The 17,476-nt window shown below is 40.1% G+C and overlaps 4 non-coding genes across 4 annotated transcripts; all 4 read left to right on the forward strand.

Annotated features, from left to right (window-relative positions):
* The first annotated feature begins 2,853 nt into the window (after positions 1–2,853).
* TRNAQ-CUG lies at positions 2,854–2,925 on the forward strand. Its single transcript has one exon. It is a non-coding gene; the product is annotated as a tRNA-Gln (tRNA).
* Positions 2,926–7,429: 4,504 nt separating this feature from the next.
* TRNAS-AGA lies at positions 7,430–7,511 on the forward strand. The gene has a single exon. It is a non-coding gene; the product is annotated as a tRNA-Ser (tRNA).
* Positions 7,512–12,100: 4,589 nt separating this feature from the next.
* Positions 12,101–12,182, forward strand: TRNAS-AGA. The gene has a single exon. It is a non-coding gene; the product is annotated as a tRNA-Ser (tRNA).
* Positions 12,183–15,393: 3,211 nt separating this feature from the next.
* Positions 15,394–15,465, forward strand: TRNAM-CAU. The gene has a single exon. It is a non-coding gene; the product is annotated as a tRNA-Met (tRNA).
* Positions 15,466–17,476: the final 2,011 nt, after the last annotated feature.

A 17,476-nucleotide genomic window follows, 5' to 3' on the forward strand; every position in this document is an offset into this window, starting at 1 on the left:
TATAGCATGGGAGGAATTTATTAACTCAATATCTAATGTGGTTAAATCAAAGGACAAGCTTTAGAGAAAGGTGGTCAAGGATAGCCCCCCATTAACGTCAGAGGTGTTGGTGAGAGGCAAGATATAGTAAAACAGACAGATTCTGGTTTGGGGGTAGATGCTCAAGAGGGTTCAGGGGGGTCCCTCAAGGCCTGATCTCGCCTTTGCCCGTCAGGTCTCTTCCTCATGACCTTTGCCATGGGTGGGATCTCCCATGCTGGCTCCCGGAAGAACATGGATTGAGGTGAACATTACAATTACCAGCAACATTTGGGGAGGCAGAAAAGAGTTCAATAAATAGTAACTGAGTTAGTAGAGTGAATAAAGCTGAAACCTTACTGTCTGCAAGGTAGAAAGCTACCAATTACAAAGTTACTAACATCTGTAAAGGATATTTCAGATCCTTGGAATAGCTATAGGAATTGGGAAAGAAAAAAAAAAAAAAAACAAGATTAAAGGAAATTACTCTCTGAGAAAACCGTCATGGAAAGACCAAACCACAGAGGACATATCAGGCATCCTGATTGCAATGGTCTGTCATATAAAATCACTCTAAAATGGGTCCATCTACTGGTGTATCAGGTTCATAATACCAATTAGGTTTTGCAAGCTATCTCTTAAATAGAATTGGACTGCTAAGGGTCCACCAGAATTCTGAGGAAAGATATGTACCAAAGCAAATAAATAGAAGAAAGAGCCTGATGGAACTATAAACTAGTAAATAACAGAAGGGGAAAAAAACTATTATTAATTTTCTCAGAGAAATAAGAGAACATTTTGCACCTATGGAACAATAATAGGATGCTGTTATTTTTGAAAAAGCATCAAGAGAACAAGAATTCTTGAAATTTTTAAGAACTGTGATGATAGGAAAAAGTTTGATGGAAGAATTGGAAGATAAAGATGGAAAATTTTCTCATAAAGAGGAAGAGAAAAGAAAGATGGGAAATAGGAAAATGGTAGCTAAATTAAAAGCTCATTCTAGAAAGTCCAGCTATGTCTGATTGAAAGTGTTCCAGGACAAGACAACAAAGAAAATAAAGGGTGACAATTACTTATAAATGCCCCCTCAAATTCACCAGACTTAAGAGTTCCACATATTGCTCAACACAGTGAATGAAAAAGACCAAGAATCTACCCAAGTGTCTACATTATTTAAGAATGGCATTTAACTTCATCACCACAGCAATATCTAGAAGACAAAGAAGTCATGCTCACCAAGTTCTAAAATAAAGTGATTTCCACTCTGGAAATCTCTACCTGACTAAACTAAATCATTTGTGAAGTTAGTAAATATCTTTTCAGAAATGCATTATAGTTGGTAGAAAGGGATAACCAGGAAACAGAGACCTCATGAGAACTTAAATCTAGGTGTCTCTAATGGGAAATCAGAACCCAGGGGGTGGAATCACCTTCTGGCAGCAGACATGTCTGGCAGAATCTGGAGATACGGAAGAGAGACAACTGCTACTACCAGGAGATGTTACATGAGGCAGAGGGAGCAGTTACAGTGCGGCCACTTCAACTTGGAAGTATTTCTTCCGTATTTCAGACATCTTTATGCAACTCAAACTGCCTTAGCTGAATGCCCATACTTCTCCTGGGCTTTTGTTGGGAAGATTCAAATCCGCATAGCTACAATTATTTACTTTTAGTAAAGACGTTTGTTTTAGTAAAGACGTCTTTAGTAAAGAGGTTTCTCCTCAACCTTTTGGGTTGACAGTCTGGATTCTTCCATCTCCTGCTGTTGCCTTCCTCTATGGCAATAAACAGTCCTGTCACGTCTCCTGCTTGACATCAGGAAAACTTCACTGCCCATGAAAGAGGTAGGTCGCAGCTTTGGAACCGTGGACCTCAAAGAAATCAAACCAGTAAATCCTGAAGGAAATCAACACTAACGATTCATTGGAAGGACTGATGCTGAAGCTGAAACTCCAATACTTTGGCTACATGATGCAAAGAGCTAACTCATTGGAAAAGACCCTGAGGCTGGGAAAGATTGAGGGCAAGAGGAGAAGGGGGCGACAAAGAGTGAGGGGGTTGGATGGCATCACCGACTCAATGGACATGAGTTTGAGCGAACTTCGGGAGAGGGTAGTTTAGTGAAGGACAGGGAAGCCTGGTGTGCTGCAGTCCATAGGGTCGCAAACAGCTGGACACTGAGCGACTGAACAATAGCTTTCTCAGTGAGAACCAAGTTAAAAAACCCTGTTTTGAAAACATTCAAAGTGCTTTACCCTTGGTCTCCACGAGGTGGAAGCGTTCCGAGAAACAGAAGTCATCTCTTGGCATCCCACACTCTCCGCTCCCCTGTCCGCCCCTGCCACAGCGCCAGAAATGGTTGGCACATCAAGCCATTCACAATTATGTATCACGAAATTCAACTTCCAAGAACGTCCCTTACGTTAGAAGTCGAGAACTCGGCACAAACACTCGGGATGCAGCGAGCCCCGCCGTTCCTCCGACAACGCCAGCAGGGAGCGCGGCTCTGCAAACACCGTATCGGAGCGCGGGTCACTGCATTTGGGCAGCCCGGCTGACTGTGGTCGCGTGGAGAGCCGCCCCGCGAGCTGCAGAAAAGGCAGAGGAGCGCGAGAAAGCACGGACCTACCACTTCTACCCAGAGAAACTGATTTGCTCTTAAGAGTTTTGCACTAGGAGCTCTGGTGCGCGCAAGAAAAGGGGTGTGTGCTGTGTAGGCAGATAAGAAAACAAGGATGAGGATGCAAATTTCGGCTTTTCAGAGGATGTGTTATGGCAGAACTGAAACTATATGGTATCAGGAAGGAGTGCTATCGGTCTTCCTACCTGTGGGGTTCCATGGTGTAATGGTTAGCACTCTGGACTCTGAATCCAGCGATCCGAGTTCAAATCTCGGTGGAACCTAGATACTTTTACTTTCTGACTATTTACTTATCTTTCCAGTTTTCCTTTTAGGGAGGGTTGGCAGGGAATCTGCAATTCACATTTTGCCTTTTCTTTATAAATTTTCGTACATCATTTTGGAGTTTTTCTACCTTGTGAAAGTTTAAAATGGCCATTTTAAAGTATACATTCTGTTTAAATTGTCTTGATATCAAATAGGAAGATTTTAAAGTATAACTTTAAATACTCAAAGCCAAAAGTAAAACGTTTTTTAATTTGTTTTTAAAATATTCTAGAAGTAAAGAATTAAGATGCAATCACATCCTTGTTATTCCTCATCATATTCTAATGAAAATGTTATAAATGCTTGGTGGGAATGTATATGATGTTCTTTCTACTGCTATTAGCTAAAGAATGCTCTCATTATATTAATTTTATATTAACTAATTGAATTTTTACTAATTATTAATATTACATAAAATACACACAAATTACTGTTTTCCCACGTTATTAATTGTTGCTGCTGCTGCTGCTGCTAAGTCGCTTCAGTCGTGTCCGACTCTGTGCAACCCCATAGACAGCAGCCCACCAGGATCCCCTGTCCCTGGGATTCTCCAGGCAAGAATACTAGAATGGGTTGCCATTTCCTTCTCCAATGCATGAAAGTGAAAAGTCAAAGTGAAGTCGCTCAGTCATGTCTGACTCTTAGTGACCCCATGGACTGCAGCCTATCAGCCTCCATCCATGGGATTTGCCAGGCAAGAGTACTGGAGTGGGGTGCCATTGCCTAAGCCCTTGAAATAGTGAAAATCCACCCACACTTTGATTTATAGTGTTTCAACATATAAAGCATATTAAGGAGATTTTTCACTCTATGTTGCTGCTGCTGCTAAGTCACTTCAGTCGTGTCCAACTCTGTGTGACCCCATAGACGGCAGCCCACCAGGCTCTGCCGTCCCTGGGATTCTCCAGGCAAGAACACTGGAGTGGGTTGCCATTTCCTTCTCCAAATAGCTGAAATTCTTATTCTCATTTTAGTTATCTATTTTTTGTTCTTAGCTGAATTTTAAATTACCAATAGATGTTAGTGATCAATCTGGAAAAGCAAATTGCTAAAATAAAGGGGGAAAATCTACCTAACCATACCTTTTCTTTCTTATGTTCTTATGTTTGCTGATACTTCAGCCTAACAGATAAACTGCTTTTATGAAGATACCAACTGCCTGATTGTAATTTGAAATCTTAACTCCTTAGAAGTTTAGGGAAAGGCCATATTTTCATGTCTGCCAAAGATACAGTTTATGCAAAGTCCTGCATGAACGCCATTATCAGAGACTGCTTCCTGGTCGATATATATCCCTGGGGCCTCAAAACTCTTTGTTGTAGGTACACATTTTCTCACCTTCCCTGAGTTCATTTACTTATAAAGCCATGAAAAATTGATAGGTACAAAGGACCTCAGTTGGCACTGATTCCTATACTAAGGATGTCCACAATACTATTTTTAAATCTAGGACTCCATAATAAAAACATTTACTAATTCAATTCCAATACTTGATTTCAAAAAATGGAGAAACAACCTAACAATGTCAACAACCACTATAGGCAGTGGAGTTCTCAGGAAGCCACCTTCCACTTCTGTTGGCACAGAGGAACCAGCATGGTAGGATGGGAAACAGAGATGCTCTGGGACTGGGTTCTTAACTCTGTGAATGTCTAACTGTGTAATTTTCAAGATGTAAAACTACTCTGTACCTCAATCTCATTATGTAAAAGAAGGTAAAGCCTTCTTTGCTATGTTTTACGATGGTAAGTACCTTGCTTAAGGAAGACACCCCACAAACACTAGGGCTCTCTTTTCCCTCTTTTCCTTTTCTCTCTTCCTCTCTTTCTTCCTCCTGCCCCCTTCTCCTCCTCCTTATTTTTCAGAAAGAAGGGTACCTGAGAATGGAAAAGGGACATTTTGGTGTATTTGGATCAATTCAAGTACCATGGTCAGTGATACTTCCTTCCTAAAAATATTCTTGCCAGCAGAAGCAGCCTACCCTCTATTCCAAAATACTAGCCTATCTTTGGAGAAGGAAATGGCACCCCACTCCAGTACTCTTGCCTGGAAAATCCCATGGACGGAGGAGCCTGGTAGGCTACAGTCCATGGGATCGCTAAGAGTTGGACACGACTGAGAGACTTCACTTTCACTTTTCACTTTCATGCATTGGAGAAGGAAATGGCAACCCACTCCAGTGTTCTTGCCTGGAGAATCCCAGGGATGTGGGAGCCTGGTGGGCTGCCATCTATGGGGTCACACAGAGTCGGACATGACTGAAGTGACTTAGCAGCAGCAGCAGCAGCACCCTATCCTTGCTCAAAAACCAGGTAAAAAATCTCAGCTGAAGTAGTTACCTTGCTTGAGGATATTGATTTTTTTCAAGACCTACCCCCACCACCTTGCACTGCCTATAGGACTCAGGGAATCACTATATATTTTTATTTTACATACTGAAAGAATTGTAATATAATGCTAATTCATATCAAAAGGAAATCAGAGTAGTGTGTGGGGGAGTGATAGATCAGTAAAAAAGAAACACAATGTAGAATTTATCAAATGTAGACTGTAGAATTTATCAAATTTATCAATATGGGTACACTTAATAGAGATTCTGAAGTTAGTGTGTTAGCTAGAACAGCTGGGAATTATAACAGTGTGCATGATAAGTTGACTGTAACCTAAAGTCAGTAGAAATACAGTAAATGAAGAAGCCAAGATATCTTTGGTATGAGGTAGAGAAAGATATCGATATCTTAGATTGTTTTAAAACACACAGGGAACTTGCAATGGATTTATCACATGTGACACCCACTCATCTTCCCTCTTAGCTCCCTGGAGGGCTCCCTTTCAAAACCCCCTAAGAAACAGATTGGTGAAGAGAGAGCTAGGGTCCTTAGGAAGTTCTCTAGAACCTGTCCTTTGTAGAAAGGTTTGATGGTAATGGATACATCCTTAATTTTTTTTTTAAATTATTTACCTTTTTGATCCCCTTCCTCCATTTCTCCCACTTGCCCTAGCCTACCTTTACTTTTGGTAACCACTCATCTGTTCTCTGTATCTATAAACTTATTTTTTCTTTTTTCAGATTCCACATATAAAAGGTATTTGTCTTTCCTGTCTGGCTTATTTCACTTAGCATCATTCCCTCAAGGTCCATCCATGTTGCAGTAGATGGCAAGATTTTATTCTTTTTTATGGCTGAATAACATTTCATTGTATATATACTATAACCTCTTTATTCCTTCATCCATCGATGGACAGAGGTTTTCATACCTTGACTGTTGTAAACAGTGCTGCAGTGAACATGGGAGTGCATATATACTTTTCAAATTAATGATTTCATTTTCTTCAGATAAATATTCAGAAGTGAAATTGCTGGATCATATGATAGTTCTATTTTTAATTTTTTGAGCAATCTCCATACATTTTCCATAGTGGCTGCACCAACTTATCTTCCCACCAACAGTGCACAGAGGTCCCCATCCTTGCCAATATTTGTTATTTCTTGTTTTCTGGATAATAGGCATTATAACAGATGTGAGATGATATCTCATTGTAGTTTTGATTTGCATTCATCTGATGATTAATGATGTTGAGCATCTTTTCATGTACCTTTTGGCCATATATATGTCTTTGGAAGACAGAGTTATTCAGATCTTCTATCCATTTTTACTTGCCTTTCACTTGTATGAGTTCTTTCTATATTTTGGATATTAAACCCTTATCAGATACATGATTTGCAAATATTTCCTCCCATTCCAATGGTTTTACGGTTTTAGATCTTACTTTCAAGTCTGTAAGGCATATTAAGTTCCTAGACAGGTCTGGGTGATGATTTTTTTTGGATTTGGCACCAAATAAAAGTAAAAGCAACAAAAGCAAAAACAAACAAGTGGAACTATATCAAATTAAAAACTTCTGCACAGCAAAGGAAGCAATAAAAAAGCAAACAACAAAACATTAGTCTCCTCTCTTCAGACCATCAGAATAAGGAATCCTTGCAGTTTGAGGAGGAAGTGTTACCTGCCAATTTGACACAGTAACCTATGTGTCTAAATGATGCCAAAGAGCAAGAAACTGCTTAATACAAATACAGTTTCTGATAGAAAATATGACATTCTGAGGAGAATTGAAGTTCTCTATAGTTGCTGCTGCTGCTGCTAAGTCGCTTCAGTCGTGTCCAACTCTGTGCGACCCCCCATAGACGGCAGCCCACCAGGCTCCCCCGTCCCTGGGATTTTCCAGGCAAGAACACTGGAGTGGGTTGCCATTTCCTTCTCCAATGCATGAAAGTGAAAAGTGAAAGTGAAGTCGCTCAGGCGTGTCCGACTCTTAGCGACCCCTTGGATTGTAGCCCACCAGGCTCCTCTGTCCATGGGATTTGCCAGCCAAGAGTACTGAGGTGGGGTGCCATTTCCTTCTCCTCTCTATAGAGGAGCTATAGCTACTTAGACCAATGAACTTATTACTGTCTAAGTAGTCGTGGCCGAGTGGTTAAGGCGATGGACTAGAAATCCATTGGGGTCTCCCCGCGCAGGTTCGAATCCTGCCGACTACGACACTGCTCTCTATTGAGACATAGCCAGTTGGGGAAGAATGCTGTTACCATGGAGAGAAGCTGGATTGTTCTCCAACCTGGCTCTTTATGTTGCCGGTGAATGGCTCCCCGCCGCTGGAAGCACATGGATTATACCCCCAGTATGGGGTCTAATTTATTATTAATTTTAAGTAATTCGACCACAGCCCTAATGGTGCTTTCTTTCCCCACTGGAAGGGCCCAGGCTTTGATGGTACCTTCCTCTTTCCTCCAGTCAAAATCCTGCTTATGGAGAAGGAAATGGCAACCCACTCCAGTATTCTTGCCTGGAGAATCCCATGGATGGAGGAGCCTGGAGGGCTATAGTACACGGGGTCGCAAAGAGTCGGACACGACTGAGCGACTTCACAAAATAAAAAATAAAAAATAAAAAAAAAATCTTGCTTAGAAGGCAGCCTTTCTTAAAGAAAAAACTTGGCAGAAACCTTTCCCCTTTATCAGGACTCTTCTTCAGTCATGTATGTCCTTGTTCATGTACAAAAGGAAACTCCACGAAATCTTGGCTCACGTATAAGTGAAAGCCAGAACTCACAGCTATGGTCATGAATCCAAACTGGATTTTAATAGGCAAGCCACTACATAACTGAAGAAATTATTTAAGCCATTCTTTTGGAAGGCAAACCAAAAAAGTCGACAACATTATGCCAGATTAACTTGTCCTGGGGTCCAGGACGCTGGTAAAGAGACAGGAGCTAAAAGTGAGATGAGTTTTTGACTCATTCTGGGCACAGAGTTCAGATGCAAAATCCCATTGGGTCATTAACATGTGTGAGTTAATGTATTAAAGTGTTAAAGCAATGTCAACCACACTTGAATGCCTTTCTAGGAGTTCCTAATAAAATTAGATTATCTCACTAGGCAGTTTAATGGGACTGATCCTCACCTCTCTTGTGGAGATCTGCATAGTTGTCATACTTTAGTGCATTTCAAGAATGCATCTAATAATTTTCTTAAACCAATGCATTCCATATTCATTGATTAAATGCCAGATACTTTCCTCTTTCATGCATGTATTCAGAGGAATGAAGTACAGTAAAAAAACATCGAGTTGCAACCTCAGGAAGGTCAGTGATGTTGAGTTGTGATAAGTCTTCTTTGCTGAGCAGGGCCTGCTTGATGAAAACAACTTGGTTTTGGCTATTAAGACCTGGATTTCCGGAGGATGAACTTGATATTTCTTTGCAAAACGCATCATTTCCCTTCTCTCCATCTCTTACATTCAGCATACAGTTTGCTTTGACTCTCAAAAACTACATAGAATTCTAGAATGTCAAAGTCATGAAATGTTAAGGCCCTTCTGTGGAAACAATTCCTAACTTTAGAGTTGTAGAAAGTGACCCACATGACATTGATGTACAGATTTTAAAAATAAAAATTTGTTCAAAAAGATACCTTAGAGAGAATGTTGATAGTATAAGCAGGAGTTCTTCTCTTTCCAGATACTGCTTTCTGGAGGAATCCCATGGAAAATGAAGCTCCAGTTCTGGGGACTGAAATAGAGATCCTGAGCCAGGGCTGACCATTAGACAGAATCTTGCTTTGTGGAATATTAGCCTGTAATCTGGTTTCTGAATGCTGCTGTTAGGATTCTAGAACTTCTCTCATAACTTTTTTTTTTTTTTTCTTTTTTGGCTACACCCAGCAGCATATGGGATTTTAGTTCCCCAACCAGGGATGGAACCCAAGCCTCCTACACTGGGAGCATGGAGTCTTAATCACTGGACCACCAGGGAAATCCCTTTCTCTTTAGCTTTAAATCACTGAAATTTCTTATAAATAAGGAAAATAAAACCAAAAATAAAACTGGTGAACAGTTTAAGAAAAACAAGAATTACAGCAATTGCAACAGAGAATGTAAATTAGGAAGTACATTTCCAATTGAAATAAATCTGAGCCACTGATTTAATTTAAAAATTTCTAGTAGCCATATTAAAAAGTAAAAAGAGAAGACATAATTCTTTTAATAATATATTTTATTTTAACCCAACATATTCAAAATATCATTTCAATATGTAAGAAATTTGAAAAGTTGACAGTGCGATAGTTTACTTTGTTTTTTTTCATACAAAACCTTCAAAGTCTGCTGTGTATCTTTTACTTAGAGCTCAAGTAGGACCAAATGCTCAATAGTCACATGTCACAAGTGGCTAAAGTATTGGACATCACAGATTTAGAGCGTGAAGAGAACATACGACTGAGTTGATAGACGATTGAAACCAAGGGAGAGTCTACACTGAAAGCAATAGGCTATGGTCCAACATAGAACTATTCTTGGCATGCACTTCTTGGAGCTTTTGAAGCTAGTGCTGCTGTTAGTAAACTTGCTATTTCAGGGCATTCTTTCCTAACCTACTCAGGAGTGTCTGTGAAACCCCAGTGCATCCTGCTGCCAGCTCCTCTTCCAGGATGGTAGGGGGACAGCTCTTACCCAGCATCATAAATAGCTCCTGTTTCAGCATCAGGAGCATTGTCAAACCTCCAAAGTTTCTATTTCTAGGAAGGCAGAGGCTGGGAAGTCCATGAGCCTCCTTCCCCATGTCTTTTTACATTTGTTTCAGTTATGGGAATCATTCATCTCTGATTTGGCTGACTTGTTGTCCTTAAAGTCAAGGTGCAGCTTTAAAGTCAAGATAGAGTTCCTCAAATGTAAAACTGATTATTAGCTTATCCAGTGTTGTCACTCCTAGGTTCTTCACCTCCTGAAATCCTGTACATCCTTAAAGATTGCCTGTCTATGTCTCCTCCTTTGAAAAGCCCTCAAGTTCCATCCTTCATTCCCCTTCTTCAGTGCCCCTTATAGGGTCTTTGCCATAAGAATCTATAAGACATTGTTTAAGGAAATGCAATGGTAATATTAGTGCTTCCATATATCTTTGTTTATATGTCTCATATGAAACTACGTCTGTATTCATCATTCTGCCTGCTAGCATATGTGTTTTTGAAGAAATGAACTGGTTAAGTCATCACTTTAGATTACATAAGCTAATGTAGTAGAAACTAACCCCATTTATGAATCTAACTGCTGTGTGTCCTTTAAATAGTACATCCCTTTAGCGCATCCTTTCATCTCTTTTGTTTCCTTGGCATCATTTATAAGTCTCAAAAAAGTCGTTGGTCAATTAATCCATTATTTTCCTTAAATATTTTATGAATTTTTGGTATTTCTTTTGCTACATCTGTTAGTCTTTCAGAAGAAACAGAACATCCTAAATTAAATGCGACTATGAGACATCTATGACTTTGAAATGAAAAGTGGCAACAGCAGTAAATGGAAATTGGAAAAACAGAATTCAGAATATTCATGAAGAATTAAGAGAACTAAAGTTGTCTAGCATCTGTTTCCCTTTTGCTTGCTTCCTTTTTCAACAAGAAAGGGAGCCTATCACAAATCAAGGGCTTCTTCTCAGTGGAGATCTTAGAGTAAGGATTGAAAGGGAACTGAGATAGAGGTTCTAATAACCTTTGGTTGAACAAGCTTCCATTCCATTCTGTTGGACCTACATATGTTTCATTCTAGTGTCCCAAATGTGTACTGAGAAACCCACACCCATTATCCCTCTGAAAAAGGGACGCTCTAAGAACTGGTTTGACTGGGATTATAGCTTCAGGCATGGGTGAACTTTGGCTTCCTAATTTACAAAATTGAGGTTAATGACTCACATAGCCATATTTCAAAGGTGATATTTATTCAGCAACTTTTTGCTTAATTACAGTTTAGTAACATTTGTTAGTTAAAAATGCTTATTTGTTGAAAATAGGTTTTGTAACATAAAGGAGACTCTTCAGTGCAGAGGGTTCTTAGTCTTGTGTCTATGTTCTCTAACAGTATTTATGAATCCTTGACATGGTTTCTACAGTTGTTAGCTTTGAGTAAGGGCCAATCTCTCTGTGACAGGGTGAACAAGTTTTCTTTTACCATGAGATTTTGAGGCAAAAAATAATTTGAGTCTCTGTCTTAATAACTGCATGACCATTGAATGAGAACAATTTGTTAACTCTATTTTGTTGTTTTGGGAACACATAAAATGACTATGAAAAGATATATGGGCTCCAAACAAATTCCTTCTAACTGTCTTAATAGATTTGTCTGACATGAACCCAACATCTGTCTTCCCAATGACAAAGTCTCACTACTATACCAGGGAAGAAAGTTTTATTGAAAATCACTATCCTCACTGTGTGTGGACTTAAGTTCTAGTGTGTTTGTTTCTTTTAATGATTGTTATTACATGTAATTCTGAAGTGAATGTTAAAGTTTGTTCCACTTTGTGGTCTATTTCATGAATCTCCACAAGAGGCTGACAGAGCAGACACTGATCTCACTCCAATGACCCATCAAATGAGGTCTTTTTTCCAGTTGTGAGGATAATGTTTTCCCTGGTAATATGGTGTAACAGCATGATAGTCACTCAAATGACATCAGAGAATGGTCACATTCACTGCAAATATACTTTCTAATCTGTGACTCAATCTTTCTGGTATGTGATTTAATTTTATGAAAGCTAAACTTCAGCATGGCTATTTATTCTCATAGCATGTTGTCTTATTGTGTAGTCGTGGCCGAGTGGTTAAGGCGATGGACTAGAAATCCATTGGGGTCTCCCCGCGCAGGTTCAAATCCTGCCGACTACGTGGTAGTTATTTGTGGAATAATTCCTTCTTAATACTATGCTTTTTGACAAATTCCGAAGTTGCAAGTCCAAACACAAACAGGAACTCTAACCAAGATGCAGGCAGTTACTACCCTTTCCAGCTTGTAATCCTGCAATTAACTCACCCTTGCCAGAAAAAACCAAGTCATAATTATTGCACTTTTCCAATAGGTTTGACCTGAATCCTAATACATTTTCTTTTTCCCTGAGAAGAGTCCTAACTTCAGAGATACCTTGGTGTTTCCTGCTTTCAAAATCCTACTTGCTTCTCCATGAAAATTTTACCTTTTCAGGGATTTCTTTTCTCATATGTAACTATAACCTGTATATCTCTAACACACATATTTTTATCTGTCTAAGGGAAATCGATCAATAACTCCATGCTTGCTTCACACAACTCCAGCATGTTTATGGGGTAAAAAGCTAGAAGTAAATGCTATCTAAAGAAAGCAAAATTCTTGACTGGAAAACTATCTCAACCAAAAGGCAGTGATCAACTGATACGAAGTTTATTTTCCTTGCCTATTAAGAATTTTAATATTTATAATAATTAAATATAATAATCATGATATGAAGTTTAAATAATATTGAGATTATATACAATGAATAAAATCTATCTTCTATCCATGCTCTAGCTGTTCACTTTCTCTCCGCAGTGAAATAAATTTTTGTATAACCTTCCAGAGTATATATTATTATTTTTAATGTATAGTATTCAATTCACTCTTTATTTTAAACAAATTTTAGCAAACTAATGTTTAGTAATTGTCTTAGTTATTTCCTTCCATTAAAAATATATTCTGATCTGTGCAAAATATACCCAATTGATTTTTTGACAATAGTATAAAAAAAAATTTCACTGAAAGAGAGAGAGATAGCCTTTTCAACAAATGGTGCAGGAGCAATTGGACATTCATAGGCAAAAACAAAAACCTTTTTTTGATGTTGATCTAGACCTCATTCCATATATAAAATTAAAATAAATCACAAACTAAGATGTAAAACTATAAAATTTTCAGAGAATAACATAGGAGATCTTCAGAATCTTCATCCTTTAGACTTGAAACCAAAGCCCAATCCTTAAAAGGAAAAAATTGGACCTCATCAAAATTTAAAACTTTTACTCCACAAAAAGACACCATGGGCTTCCCTGGTGTCTCAGTGGTAAAGAATCTGCCTACCAACGCAGAAGACATGTGTTCAACCTGTGATCCAGAAAGATTCCACATGCTGCAGAGCAACTAAGCCTGCATCACTATGGAGCCTGTGCTCCAGAGCCCAGGAGCCTCAAGTACTGAGCCCATATGCCGCAACTACTGAAGTCCAGCACTCTAGAATCCATGCTCTGCAACAAGAGAATCCACCACAATAAGAAGCCTGTGGACCGCAATTAAAGAGTAGCCCATGGCTCACTGCAACTAGAGAAAGCCCGAGCAGAAATGAAGATCCAGCAGAGCCAAAAACAAATTAATAAACAAAATTATTTTTTTTAAGACACTATTAAGGGGTTGAAAAAACAAGCTGCAAATTGGGAGGAAATGTTTGCACACCACATACCTGATAAAAGACAGTATCTTGCAAATGCACAAGAATTCTGGAAACAACAAACTTTTTAAAAACCTCAACAATCCAATTAGAACGTGGATAAAAGACATGAAGAGACATTTCACTAATGGGGATAGACGGATGGCAAATCAGCACGTGATTAGGAACTTGGGCAGAGATTTTGACAGGGCAAAACTCTCTCTAACAATGGCAAAGTCCCTAGCCATAAAGCTTTCCTGCATCTGAAGCTTTCAGGTCTGGGCTCAAACCTTTCCATTTCTGAGAAAGTGACTGAAGCACAGGTGCATAGGCCAAGCGAACCTCTTCCAGAAAGAGAAGACTGTATTCTGTTAATGCTGGCAGAAGAATATTGGCAGTGGATACAGATATAGAAGTGATGACACCTGCCTCCTCACTGAGACATTGTCTTGGGTTGCCAACACTAGGCCTGAAGCTTCTGTGGCAAAGGATAAGGAAAAGAGCAGAAACTCCGAGAATCTACTGGAGACAAGCCAAGTGATGTGCAAAATTCAGAAGTGGAGTGGAGTGAAGTTGCTCAGTCGTGTCCGACTCTTTGCGACCCCATCGACTGTAGCCAACCAGGCTTCTCCGTCCATAGGATTTTCCAGGCAAGAGTACCGGAGTGGGTTGCCATTTCCTTCTCCAGCAAAATTCAGAAGAGAATATATAAAGGATGAAGGACAGCTCAAGGAGGAAATCAGTCAGCACCTTCTGAGGTATGACTTCTTGCTGCCACAAACCATGCCTGCCTCAGGGAAAGCTTGTCCCATAGTTGGTGGCAAAATCCTCATTGCAGAAAAGGGCCTTGTCCCTACACTTGGTGGTAGCTTCCGTTTTCAGTTCAGGACCTATTGAGTCCCTGGGGGACTATCTTAATTCCTAAGTTTCTCAGTTTCTGAGCAATGAGACCACATTCAAACAAACTTGCCATATGACTAGACCTCTGAAAATAGAAGAGCTAGATGACTCCAGGTTGGGGTGTGGAGGGAAGGAGTCACAGTTGGCTCTGAACCTCGCAAGAAGGGGAATTTGGCAAAATGGAGCCTTATTTCGGAGTCTCCAATAATCAAGAGCAGCAGAGCAAGAGAAATCTGTGTAGCACCCAGGAGGGGGGAGTAACTTAAGCTGAACACAAGATATTGTCCACTTTTACCTGATAAATCTAAGTACATGCTTGGAAGGAGGGAAAGGAGAAAAAAAGGAGAAAGGCAGGACCAAGAGGAAATCCAGAGGAAAGTGGTTTGGGTGAGGGAGAAACTGACTCTTGAAAGGTTTCAAAAGGCTTTGCTGAGCTCTTATTCTGGAAAGCTGACATTCTAGCCATGATTATTCCCTACCTAGCTATCATAATTCCTGATCCAAAGGGAATGATTGTCACCCTCTTGAAGAAAGAAAGGGTTGAAGGTTTGTGAGGACTGCAAACTAGAGATTGTGTGGCATTAATATTTTGAGAATGACACAGACTATAAGGGCCAGAAAGAAAGTGAAAAGCATAGAGGAGACAGATGAAGAAAGAGAATGGTGAAAAGAAGACAGAGAAAGTGACAGTATTAAACTTGGAAGTGTTGGGGAAATGCAAAAGAATCAAGGTTGAAAAATATTCCCTAGAGTCTCCCCCTAACATAAGCAGAGTGGCGCAGCGGAAGCGTGCTGGGCCCATAACCCAGAGGTCGATGGATCGAAACCATCCTCTGCTATGTGTGGTCACCTTTTTCCTCAAGAGTACTTCACCTACTGAAACATTCACAAAGCAGAAACTGTAGACAAAAGCCACCAGAAAAAAAAATAAATAAATAAAGCCTCCAGAGATGATCCCATGACCATTTTCACCCTCTGGGATTTTCTCTGCTCCAGCTGTCTTCAGAAGCCTACAGAATAATGGCAAGCACTACCTAGTCTTAACTTGCCTTCCACTTCAGCTGTCTACTCCCTCACTGCTTACTTGACTCTCTCTTAGAGAGGCTCAAAAAATATATGTTGAATCCAAGAAACTTTACTTATAACCATGGCCACACTCATTTCTTTGACTGCTGGTCATTCCAGTATTTGAATGGGATGAAGTCAAGATAAACTGTGGAAGAAAAACAGACCTCGAATGATGGGGAATCTCCACCTGTTGGGCAGAAGCAGAGGTGGATTTATATGATTCCACCTTGTCCTAGAGGAAGGAACACAAAGGAGAAAGTGTCCAGTTGAGATATGCTGGGTAACAGCAGAAGGGGAAGAGGAGCAGAGAGAAGAGGAAAAATGAATGGAAGACAATGAGAAAGGAGATGAGAGTGCTGGTGGACAAAAGGGAAGACATAAGGAGAGAGATGGAGAAGGAAATGGCAACCCACTCCAGTGGGCCTGGGAAAACCTGTGGACAAAGGAGCCTGGCGGGCAACAGTCCAGGGGGTCACAAAAGAATTGAATATGGCTTAACAACTAAACAGCAGCAACAACAAATGAGAGAGAAGGAAAGGAGGAGCAGTTGAGTGGAAGTTCAGGAAAGGAAGGAAAAATTACAGAATTGAGACCACATGGAGTTTGAAGGAGATGGTCCTCACCAAATTGAAACAAAAATAACTTCAAGCTCCGTTTATCTGGTTTCAGGTATGGGACCAGGAGGGAACTTGACACCTGAACCTAGGACTTCCTGACCTGCTACTACATACATAAAGGAGAGCAAGCAAATACCTCGTGCTTGGGTCTCTTCATCAGCTGTGTGCTCCTTCTTCCTCAAGTGACAACCAGTTTTTCTCTGCAAATTTTATGTAACTTGGGTCTAGTGCTTTTCTCCTGACTACGTAGAGGTAAAACACACCCCCATGGTACAAGTGCAGCCTTTGATTCCAGGAATAAAGTCCCAGAATCAATCTCAGCCTAAGTACTCAGCCTGGCTTTGATCAATGACCCTGCACTTTCACTTATTTGTCATCAATAATGCAGGGATCAACAATGTTCTGCTTAGCTGCCACTGATTCCCCTATGACCAGGCCTGGAGTGGATTAGAAATTACCAAGACTTGGTGATTTATTTCCATAATTTCCTTCATGGATTATTTTTGATTTCCACTGCACCAGGTATGACCCACCACCTGGATGATCACTGCCCACCAGAGAATATCTGGGGACTCAGTAAGTTAAGAGTAAGAAAAAAATGCAACTGGCAGATCCATCTATGTCATACCCATCACTGCTTTGGGGCCCCAAGACAAGTCCACCATATATGTAAGGTCATCATCCCTATCTAGTTGGATCACAAAGGAAATGGTTTTACTTAATTTCTTTAGTTGTGTAGTGGTTTGCTTATTAATACCCATTTTGGATTTTCCACTTGGCAACCTTAACTTTAACTTTCACTTGCATTTCATCCAAGATTTCATGGAGTTTCCTTTGTACGTGAACAAGGATGAAGATGACCCCTGATAAGGGTGAGGTTCTTTGAGCAAGGAAATGCTCATTTCAAGTTTTTTCCCTTAAGACAGTCTGTCTGCCTTGTAAGCAGGGTTCTCATCACAGGAAAAGGGAAGGCATCACCAAAGCCCTGACTCTCCTAGGGAGAAAAGAAAACACCATTAGGGGTATGGTAGAATTTCTTAAAGCTAATAATAGTAGTAAGACCCCCATGCTGTTTGGGGCACCATCCGAATGCTTCATGCCTTTCCCCAGCAGCCATAAAGAGCCAGGTTGGAGAACAAGCCTTCTCATTTTAAGAACCGGGCAT

This window comes from Oryx dammah, unplaced genomic scaffold (assembly GCF_014754425.2).
Source record: "Oryx dammah isolate SB20612 unplaced genomic scaffold, SCBI_Odam_1.1 HiC_scaffold_11, whole genome shotgun sequence".
In the NCBI taxonomy this organism is placed as follows: domain Eukaryota; kingdom Metazoa; phylum Chordata; class Mammalia; order Artiodactyla; family Bovidae; genus Oryx; species Oryx dammah.